Source organism: Vidua macroura, chromosome 11, assembly GCF_024509145.1.
Source record: "Vidua macroura isolate BioBank_ID:100142 chromosome 11, ASM2450914v1, whole genome shotgun sequence".
Classification (NCBI taxonomy): Eukaryota; Metazoa; Chordata; class Aves; order Passeriformes; family Viduidae; genus Vidua; species Vidua macroura.
This window is the reverse complement of record NC_071581.1, coordinates 292,839-303,416: the sequence shown is the minus strand read 5'-3', so window position 1 is coordinate 303,416 and position 10,578 is coordinate 292,839. Positions and strand designations below refer to the sequence as shown.

The 10,578-nt window shown below is 41.7% G+C and overlaps 1 pseudogene; it reads left to right on the top strand.

Moving 5' to 3' along the window:
* The first annotated feature begins 387 nt into the window (after positions 1 to 387).
* On the top strand, positions 388 to 8,751 carry LOC128812668 (hypoxanthine-guanine phosphoribosyltransferase-like; annotated as a pseudogene).
* The last annotated feature ends 1,827 nt before the right edge of the window (positions 8,752 to 10,578 follow it).

Below are 10,578 nucleotides of genomic sequence, written 5' to 3'. Positions count from 1 at the left end.
ACATACACCACTGATTTACCACCGGCTACAACCAAATATCTGATGTGTGTTTGCAGTTAAAAACCCCACCTCAGATTCTACATAGTCCTTCCCATTAATTTGACTCATGAGCTTCTCTTTTGCATCTCCCTCCTTCCCCACATCTTTATTCTCATTGGTTACAGCAAGGCTCAAACTCATTTTATTTCTGGTTAATCTGATTAGGTAAGAACCTGGGATCGTGATGTCAGTACATAAGCAGAAGGAAGTAATGCTTCCTGCAGGAAAGATGGCAGTTTTGACCTTCTAGAAGCAAGTCATGGTCTGACTGAAAGATTAAAATAGAGCAAGCCAAACTGCAGTAGTAACACCAACTCATTCTGCAAGAGCATCCTTCAAAGAGGGATTATGGCTCATGGACTGCAGGTAAGAAAGCATAAAGTCCTTGTGTTTGGTTATTTGCCTGAAGGGAGCTTTGGCTGGGGGGGGAAAGGTCAGCTTCAGCAAAAATAGCAGAACATTAGAAACACTGGCTAATGAAAGGCTTTGGTTCTTATATTTGCTCAGCAGAAAAGATGGCTTTCAGAGCAGAGGCGTCTGGATAGACTCACTTTTCTACAAAGGCATGACATTATTTGACTTTAGCATACCTATATTCACATTCTTTCATTCTGTGCTGATGGAACAATAGTTATTGATTTCTCTACTGTACAAAATTGCTCTACTTAGTTTTGTTGTTTTTTTCCACTTAAACTCAGAAACTTACATCAGTAATTGGACAGATGAGACTGAAACTAAATGAGACAACTAATTCTTCAAGTTATAAACTCATTATTTAAGAATTTAATGATTTTGTATGATAGTTGAGTAGATTGCTTTATTATTATGGGCTGTCACTGTATTATTCAGTATATGCCAAGGCAATATTCAACAATGCAAAGGCTTTAATGAGCCTGTAAGGCAGGTTGCCGTGGTGATGTGGTGCTCAAACGGATGCAATCCTTAAAGTTCTGGTTTTGAACTTTTCATTAGGCTTTAAAAAATGCTTCACACAGAGGCTATTGTTGTAGAAGATCTTGTTTGTACCCAAGATTCTCAATGAACAGAGTTGTTAAACCAAGTAACAGCTATAAAGCTGCACTGCTGGAGTAGCTTTAAGCAGTAATGACTGTGCACACCTATATGCCTCCAGATTACCTTTATTTCACAGTTACATCCACACAGACAAACTCATCCCTCACTTGAGTTGAAGCAGTTGTGCTGTCACTAATCAAGTGCAGCAGGAAGCTCAGCTTTGGCAAAAGGCTGATCTTTAACTTGCTGTGCAGAAGAAATGCTGTGCATTTATAAATGCAAAAGCAGACTGTAAAGCTGAAGTCCATTAAATACTGCAATCAGTATCACAATTAGGCAAAAGAAGCTGCTCAAATTGCAGGGGGCATTATCACTGCTTTTAAGCTGCCGTTAAGTAGAATGCAATAGACATGGGAATCTTGGAGACAAAATAAACCAAAACCCAACAACAAAACAAACAGCACCTTTTTATACTGGCGTCAGTGACTATCCTTAAAGGTGCTTTTTTTTGATACTTCAAATGATAATGATGTTTATGTGTACCAGTAGTCTCAAATAATCATTGTCTTTAACCAATGCTTCTATTTAAGTCAGAATCTCATACCCTGCCTGTGTATTCATCACTAGCAGCCTCCCAGAGGGAGAAATTCGAGCTGTACAGATGGGTTAATCGAACATCAAGCCATGAGCAGCTCTGCACTCACTAAGGCTGCTCTTGGTGCTGTGGCACAGCCCGACCCAGCCAATCCCGGTGTCACTGCCAGCGTCTCTCCACAGCCAATGAGGCAGGAACAAACCCGATCTAAAACCAATGCTGTACTTATGCTTTCACTTCACTGACTTCAGCCACGAAGAAAATAGTAACTAAACCAGGCAGAACAGAACTGCTGCCACCCACCCAGGGCTCAGCTGCGAGGTCATTCTGCATGGTCTTGGACCATTAGGGCCAATCAATTTTGAGTACTTGCAGAATATGCTTAGTCCAGCCAGGATCAGCTTCTATATCCATTGCCTTGTGCTACTACAATCTGTTTTCTGAAATTTCCTTTAACACCTGTCTCTAGTTTTATCTTTAAATGCAGGAAGCTATTTGTGGCCAATTTAAAATAAATGGCAGTAATTGGTTATTTCATTTTTGGCTGCCATGAGTTTTGCAAGTGATAACCTACTACTGTTTCATACAGTCCATTTTCTTTTCTTCCTAAGCACTTATCTCTCCTATGCCAAAGAAAAGGAGAATTAAAAACAATTCATCTGTCTAAAGAGTTTGCAGGTGTTAACTTGTGGTTAGCAATACTTTATGCTATTACTGCCGAATCCACAGCTCTGAGCTTTTAGCAAGATGCTTTACTGAGTTCTGTGGAAGGTAACTGGTATGTACATAACCTATTTTTCACCGTTGAAGCTTTGAGCCAGCTCTGAATTTTTCTTTCAGTTAATTCTGTATTTTTAACAACAGCAGGGCAGTATCAGGTGTGACAAAATCTCATGAATTTGAGGGTGTTTTCCTAATTTATTTCTAGAACTTATATATTAATCTTACTCACAATTCTTTCTACTTCCTTATATGTTGCCTTGCCTGGTTTTGTACCACCACTTAATAAATGAACAAAGCATCCATCAAGGTCTTGAAGGGAGGTAGAATCCAAAGACACCAATCTGTCTGGGGCCAGAAGAGAAACCCAAATGGAGATTATGGCTCTTCTAGACATGCAGACATCTCTGGGTGCAACAGCCTGAAACCAGCATGTTGAATAAAGAACTGTAACCCAAAATCCTGGAGGCAAAAGGGTTAAGGTCCAGATCTGTGGGATGTAGCCCTGGCCAGTCCCCAGCCATGATGAAGAACACTGCTCCAGGGCAAACAGCATAACTGCTTCCCACCTGTGGGCACCCTCTGCAGCTTCCCCTCCTCCCACTGCCATCCCAAAGCTTCTCCTTTGGGGTGAGCCATCTCCCTTGTCCTCTGAGACAGCTAATGGTTGGAATGTCAAAAGTTCAGCTGTGAATTCACTCTTAGGAGGCAGAGCTTTCTCTTTTACACAGTGGAAAATGATGATCAAGGTAGAGCAGCACCTCAAAGTCACATGCTGACCTGTAATCTCAATCTCCTTGACTTACATTTTAATTTTCACTTATCTACCACATGAGCAAGCTACTGAGCTCTGCAGAACAGCAAATGGAACAAGAGGGGGGGTTGTTATTGCTTTGGGTGGCTTTTTAAAGGAGTTGATGATGGCCAATAATTTATTTCATAATGACTGGGGCAAAGTACTTGTTTATCCATTCACAACTCCATTCACAACTCAGCCACCAGCTCCTGAGTTATCAGATTGTGAACAGTTCTAGCAGAAAGATCAAAAACTCTCAGAAATAGTTTTATTTTGACATATTATTGGGGTGGAGGAATTTTTTCTTCACACTATCAGAGACTGGAAGCTTTTCCTTGTACGGCTTTGTTGCTAGTTTTAGACTTACTTCCCTTTCCCTTGCAGATAAGAGATGAGGAAAGCGGCTACAACAAAAATCTGTTTTGCATTCCAAAGCATTATGAAGAAGATTTAGAAAGAGTCTTCATTCCTCATGGACTCATCCTGGACAGGTATGAGGGTAAACAGAAAAGATTAGGTGCCAATTTTTGTCCCTCCAAATGAAAAGACTGAGGTCCTTGCCCTGTGCAGCCCATGAGAAACATGGAAACCCTGCAGCCTAACACTTCTGTCCTGAAGTCTAGTGCAAGAGGGAGTTTATGGAGAGGATTCCTCCACAAGCCCAGTTAAGCTTCCATGTTCCCTCAAGTATCTTTAAAACTACCTATCCCGCAATATTAAGGTTTATGGGTTAAATCAGCTTGTGCTGCGCAAATATGTAACTAACTTTCCTATGACTTGCTGTGGTCACAATTTGCTAGCTATAAAAACATAACAGCAAGATGAAAATTTTTACAATTTTTACTTGAACATTGCTTAATATATGGACAAACAACTAGATATACAGAACACTTTCCAGAATTCCTTCTATTTTTTTTTTTTTTTTTCTCACAGGACAGAACATTTGGCTAGAGATATCATGCAGGACATGGGAAGTCATCACATTGTTGCACTATGTGTCCTTAAAGGAGGCTATAAATTCTTTGCTGATTTGCTGGACCATGTAAAAGCACTAAATCAAAATGGTGATAAATCTGTGCCTGTTACCGTGGATTTTGTCAGAATAAAAAGCTACTGTGTAAGCAACTTTCTTTTCTTTGGAAAATTGACTCTCTCCATAGACTGGCATTCTAAATACTGGTAGTTTGAGTTTATGTATATAAAAATTGAGTTGATGCATACATCCTGTTCAAATTACATACTAAAAAGGAACTGATTTACTGATCTTCCCCAAAGGGTGGATATTACACATTCACTGGAACAAACATATAGCAGAACACTCAACAGGACAAAGCCAGGGGCAGATCTCATACTCCCTCCTCTTGCAAAAAGCAAGAGCAGCACACCTTTCAAACAAATACAGGATAACACTTTTGGGCATGTTTATGTGACTTCCATCTCTTCTTTCTCCTTCTAGAATGATTCACCTGCAGAAAAAAATCAGTTTTGTTGGAGAGGAACTGTCTGCACTAAATGGGAAGGTATGAATTAGCATCTTCACCTTTTAAAGGGAAACAACTGGTCTTGTGTATTTTCCAGGAAATCCATCTTTATTAAGATTTTGATACTGCATACTTCCAGCCACTTAACACTGATTTAAAATGTTGGGCTTTGAAACAGTGAATAATTCCCACTGATCTCAGTGGAAACTTGAAGTGATCAGTAATGGCTGCTCCCAAAGATCCTATTCCCCATTTAATCTCAGAATGCCCAGAAGTGAACCATCCTAAACTGACTCATTCAGTGTGGCTCTAGAATACAAGTGCTTTACATAGAGCAATATCTACATCTGACATAGCTGCATTTATCACCACATTTTAAGCTTTCATAAATACTTACAGAAAGGCTCTTCGGAAAGCGCCAAAGTAAAGTCAGTAGTAAAAATGACAATCTCCTCTGAAAATCAGTGCAACTTCCTTGTAACTGAGGGTTTTAGTGTGCTTTTCTTGTCTGTATAATGTGCTGAAAATTGGCATTTAAGTATTTTCTTTTCTTTCCTTCTTTCCCTATGTAATCTCTTCCAGAATGTGTTAGTAGTAGAGGTAAGTAATGACTGAACGAGGGGTGGAATGACATGGATTTTTTTCTCCCTTCTTTTCAAATTAATACATATGACATATAAAATAATAATTAATTATGTTACTGGGCTGCCAGGTTGTCATGCTCTAATTTAATCCACTGACAGTCTGGTTTTCCTTTCAGACTTGAAGGATAATTTTTTTTTTTTTTATCTCTTTCAGGACATTATTGAGACTGGGAGAACAATGAAAGCACTGCTTTCAAAAATAAAAGACAAGAAACCAAGGATGGTAAAAGTTGTAAGGTACAAGGATATAGCCACTAACTAACATATTCAACTCATTTGAGTGAATAGTCAATGTATGCTGACAGGTGCTTGTTTGGCTTGAAGTTTGGGGGGGAGGAAGCAAATGCAGGAAGTAATCCTTATCTAGCTGCTGAAAAATTAAGTGTTTTTTAAACTGGGAAATTTACCTGTGCACTACCATCTTCAACGCTCAAATTAATAAAAAAAGGTTTTACGGTTCTTTCCGTGTAGTCCATAAAGTCTCATGGATTCTGTTTCTTACTTTATGTTTGAAGGAAATTAATCTCTTTCCATAGGTTTTCTAACACCACCTCCAGTTCTCTCAATACTAGAATGACAACACTCAGAATATTTCTTAATATACCGTAGAAGTTTCCAGAATCTAAGAGTCTGACAGCACTTGGAAGATGACTTCATGTAGCATTTTAGATCTGCTTTTAGTCGATCTCTAAAAGGAATTTTGTGGAATATCCCTGCTTCTGTCAAGTAACCGCAATGCTTTATAAAAACAGTTGAATTAAGCATCAGTTATTCAGACAGTCCTTCTAGTGACTGTCCAGGAGGTTCTCAATTTCTTCTGAAGTGCACAGGCAAACCAAGAATAGAAATGATTTTGCAGAAGAAATTGTCCTTTTCTCCCTCCCTCCCTCCCTCCCACCCCACTAAAATCATTACCAGCCACTTGGACATGCTTCCCCCTCTGTGCTATTCTAGTGTCCTGAGACATTGCTGCATGGAAGGGGAAAGATCAGAGACACAGGATTGAAGGGAACTGAATACAAAGTCGAGCCACTTGGACATAAAGAATGAACCTAGATCAGAGCCTTTGCTTCTCCCTCCACTATGAGGCTGAACACTACTTCTTTCTGTGCAATAATCTCACTGTTTTAATTTAAGTGCATGATTTTAGAATCTTAATGGGGAGACATGGCAGAATGGAAGTTTACAACTTCGAGCGAGACATATTTTAAAAACCAACCTTCTCTGCTCTGCCTTACAGCCTGCTCGTTAAAAGGACACGTCAGAGTCCAGGTTACAGACCAGACTGTAAGTATCATGTTTTTCTAGTATTTTTTTCCTGTATTTTCCAAAGCACAGTCTTGTAATTTCACTTCAGGCAGCACATCTGACAAATGGCACATAAGTTTCATGAAGGCCAAGAGAAATGGGGAGAAACTACATAACAGCTTGTGATCTAATGACTAGCTACACCATCCTGAGGCCTCATGACCACCTTCTTTATTTCCTGAGCGCAGATTTAGTTACTTGATATACAAATTTAACTATTCAGATAGCAAAAACAGAATTAAACCTTAATTGTGTTTTGCTCTGCTTTGACCCCAGAGGGCATTTGTTTTGACATTTGGCATTATTAAACTTGCCTTGTTTCCAAACTGAAAAGTCCTACTGAATCAAAGTTCATCTCCTTTCACTCAAGTAAAATCTCACTCCTTTTCTCCTCTCCCAGGACTAACTCATAACTAGGTTTTAAACAATTATTTTGTTAATAAAAATCATTCTCTTAACACCTTAATTATATTACTGATTGACGGGAATGGTTTAGATTCTACCATCTGTCATCAATTTGCAGCTCGGATTCTTAAGGAAGCACCCTGAAAGAGATGACGCCTATTTCTCTTAGCTCAAGTATGTGTTGAATACCAACTGTGCACTTAAAAGCTATTTACACCACTGAAGTATAAAAAGAACTGTATTTTCTTACAGATACAGGCTTTGAAATTCCAGATAAATTTGTGGTTGGATACGCTCTTGACTAGAATGAATACTTCAGAGATTTAAATGTAAGTACATGCACATTCCTCCACTGCCAGGTATCAGGTACCTACCTACCACAGGTACCCAGCAAGAATATTTGCTTCTACTCAGAGCTTCTCAACAATTAAAAAACCTTCAATTCCAGCTATAAACTTCCATTAAAAGAGCAAAACCATTTTTAAGGTGACGACTTGGTAATGCAATGTAGGTGCATAAGAAATGTTTGTGCTTCACCTTTTTATAATTCTACTCCACAAGTCTCATGGCTCAGCCATGCTGCAGGACATTCTGAACCCCCAGGATGGTGAGCAGCATACAATCTGCGGCCCAAACTGAAAAGAAAATAATTTGTAATTTGACTTTAATTGGATATTTGTCTGTCTTCGTTCAATCCTATGTTGCTCTTCTGTCACCAAGTCTTTAAAGTGGCTGTGCAGGGGCTCCGTGTGAAGGTTTTCCATATACTTACAGATAACATGTCTGTAAGATCTCTCTTCCCTTATTCTAGTACAGCTTCCTTAGGCTGCACAGAGTAGTAGACTTGGAAACATCACAAACGAATAGGATTGTCAAATGTACTTCCTTAATTCTGGTTAACTCGGAAAGTTTTTCACTTCTAAGTCTTCTTACTAAGACAAGCCAATTCTGCTGAAGACACAAACAATCTGTGCTATTGCTCAGCAGCATGAAGGCAAATGCAGTAATTTAACAAACCAAGTTCTTCAGGAAATATCAAGAACTTGGCTTTCTATATGGGTTTTTATATGATGCCTTGTGTAGGCTGACCTGGAACAGAGGCTGGACAGAGCTAAAGAATAAAGTAGGGACTTGCTAAAAGGCCTCAATGGATCCACCTCGGGCAGCACAAGAGCCCAGCCAGGGCTGCACCCAAGATAGACCCAAAACAGTCACAAAACGCACGACCGGTCACAAGGTCTCTCGCTTTGATCAGTTCTGGCCCATCTGCATATTGGAGTTAATTGTCCAATTCCAGCTTTAGCCCATGAAGTCCCACCCTTCTTGTTTTTCTCTCCTCAGTCCACGTTGTTTATGCTCTTGGCCTGGGATTTGGATCAGTTGCCCTTGGTCCCCAGCTAGAGAAGGAATTGTTTTGTCTGCCTGCTCTGTGCAGAGAGCTCACCATCCCCTAATATGAAGCCCAGACCCACACACTAAAGCAGCACAGAATCTGAAAAATGTAAAACCTAAAACCTAAGAAATCATATATATTACAAACTTGGAAAGAATATTGAAATATCAAGTTTACTGTAAGCGGGAAACTTGCAACAATTCTGGTTCTAGTGTGTTTTTATTACAGTGCTAGGAATACAACTGAAAATCAGTCTTGCATTTCATTTGAAGATGGATGTTGATAAATACTGTACATTTTTCTTTTAGCACATCTGTATTGTGAAAGAGAATGCCAAAGAAAAATACAGGATGTAATAACGTCAGTCTTCTGGAGCACTGATTCCTGGCTGCAGATTAGGTGATAAACCATGACACCAGGAAATGACTTCTGCTACTTGTGTGTCCCTAAGAAGAACGAGAAGCTAAATGTCAGCGCCCGGGAGCTGCAGCTGGCAGATTGCCATGGGGCGATGCGCTGAACAGGATCTGTTCAGAGCCGGGCTTTTCCCGATGTGGAGCAGCCTGGAGCTGGGGCCGAGGCTCCGGCGATATCGAGCGCTGCCGCCGGGGCCGTCCCGTTCCGGGCCCGGGAGCGAATTGCTGCCGCTGTGCCCGGGGACCGCGGGGGCACCAGGGCTGGAACAGGCAGACCGAGGGCGGCTCGAGGGGGCACCGAGGCGGGATGGAGCGGGGACCGAGGCCCGCCCGGCCGCAGCGTCCCGGCCCCGGCCCGGCCTCACAATCGGGTGCCGCGGCTGCCGGGTAACCGCGAGCCGCCGTCTGTGACGGCGCTGCGGCCTCAGCTGCCCAGAGCTCGCTCCCGGCTGGTTGTTCGCAGCCCCAGCGCGTTCAGGCGGCTGCACTCGGCGATTCGCCACGCGAATTGTTCGCGGAGCATTGGTCTCTGCGAGCGAGTCCAGTGGATTCGCGGAGAATTGGTCTTTGCGAGGACTCCTGAATTCCGGTGGAAGGTAAAGACTGACTCAAGCTGTACTTTCTGGTTTTGCCACGTCTGTGCTCTAAAAGAGAATGTCAAAGGGAAATACAGGATGGGATAATGCCAGTCTTCAGTTCAGTGGCATGTCCAGCTGAGTGGATGAACAAGATATAGTCTACTGATGGTGCTTTTTAATCAACATTTCCTAAATATACTAGTCTATACTTTTTTTTTCCTATAATATTTACTTAAACGGTTTAAAGGTGAATGAGTTCTGTTCAAGTTTCAGTGCGTTTTTATGATCTGGTTATTAAAATTATTAAAGGAGATGCCCCTGAATTAAGGTGCAAAATGAGATCATATGTCAAAGTTGATAGTCTGGATTTTATGTAACAATAATTGTGAAGAGAGAGAGGAGAAAGAAAAGAAGAGGAAGAGAGAGAGAAAGAAATAGAAAAAGGAGTGGGGAGGGAGGGGGCTGGAAAGAGGGGAAGAAAGAGAGTGACAGAGACAGATTTAGTAGAAAACATCACCATTCCATGGATCCCACCCAACCCACGAAATCCTCTTCTGGTCTTCTCTGTGGTGAGGTCCCACAGAATGTAAGACTCCAGGGGATTAATGCAGATTTGGGCAAGGTGGGACTGCCCAGGTACCTCCCTGGGGTGGGGCAAGTTGGACTCTGTCTCTTGCTCCTTTTCAATAATATCAAATCTTGAGCACCAGTATATCCTTGGAGTCTGCCGTGAATTGGGTTCTGGATTTTCAGGTCTGTTGTGTTACGTGGCATGCCATGCAGTCATCTGGTGCAAGGCCTCAGGCATGGGTCTGGGGGCACTTTGGAGGTCTTTGATGGGTTATGACACCCCCTCAGCTGCCCCTCATGGGAATGTGCCCTGGATGTGGCCTTCTGGGGGTGGGGGGTTTTAGAGCTGAGCCAGTTTGTGTGAGGGAGGATGGGTGTCCACTGTATCTTACCAGAGCTTACGCTGCACACCCAAAATTTCCTTCTTCCCCTCTGTTGATGGGAGGTTTGTATGCAAACCTGGCTTCAGCAGACGAGTCTGTGGCTATGACTTGCCCAGCCTGAAGGCAGGCAGAGCTGATTTTCAGGACAGCTGCTGGGTTTGGCATTGTTGTGGATACATTTTTCTCCCTCAGCCTTGTTCACTTCTCCCCAGACCTGAACTACTAGGACAGTTGTG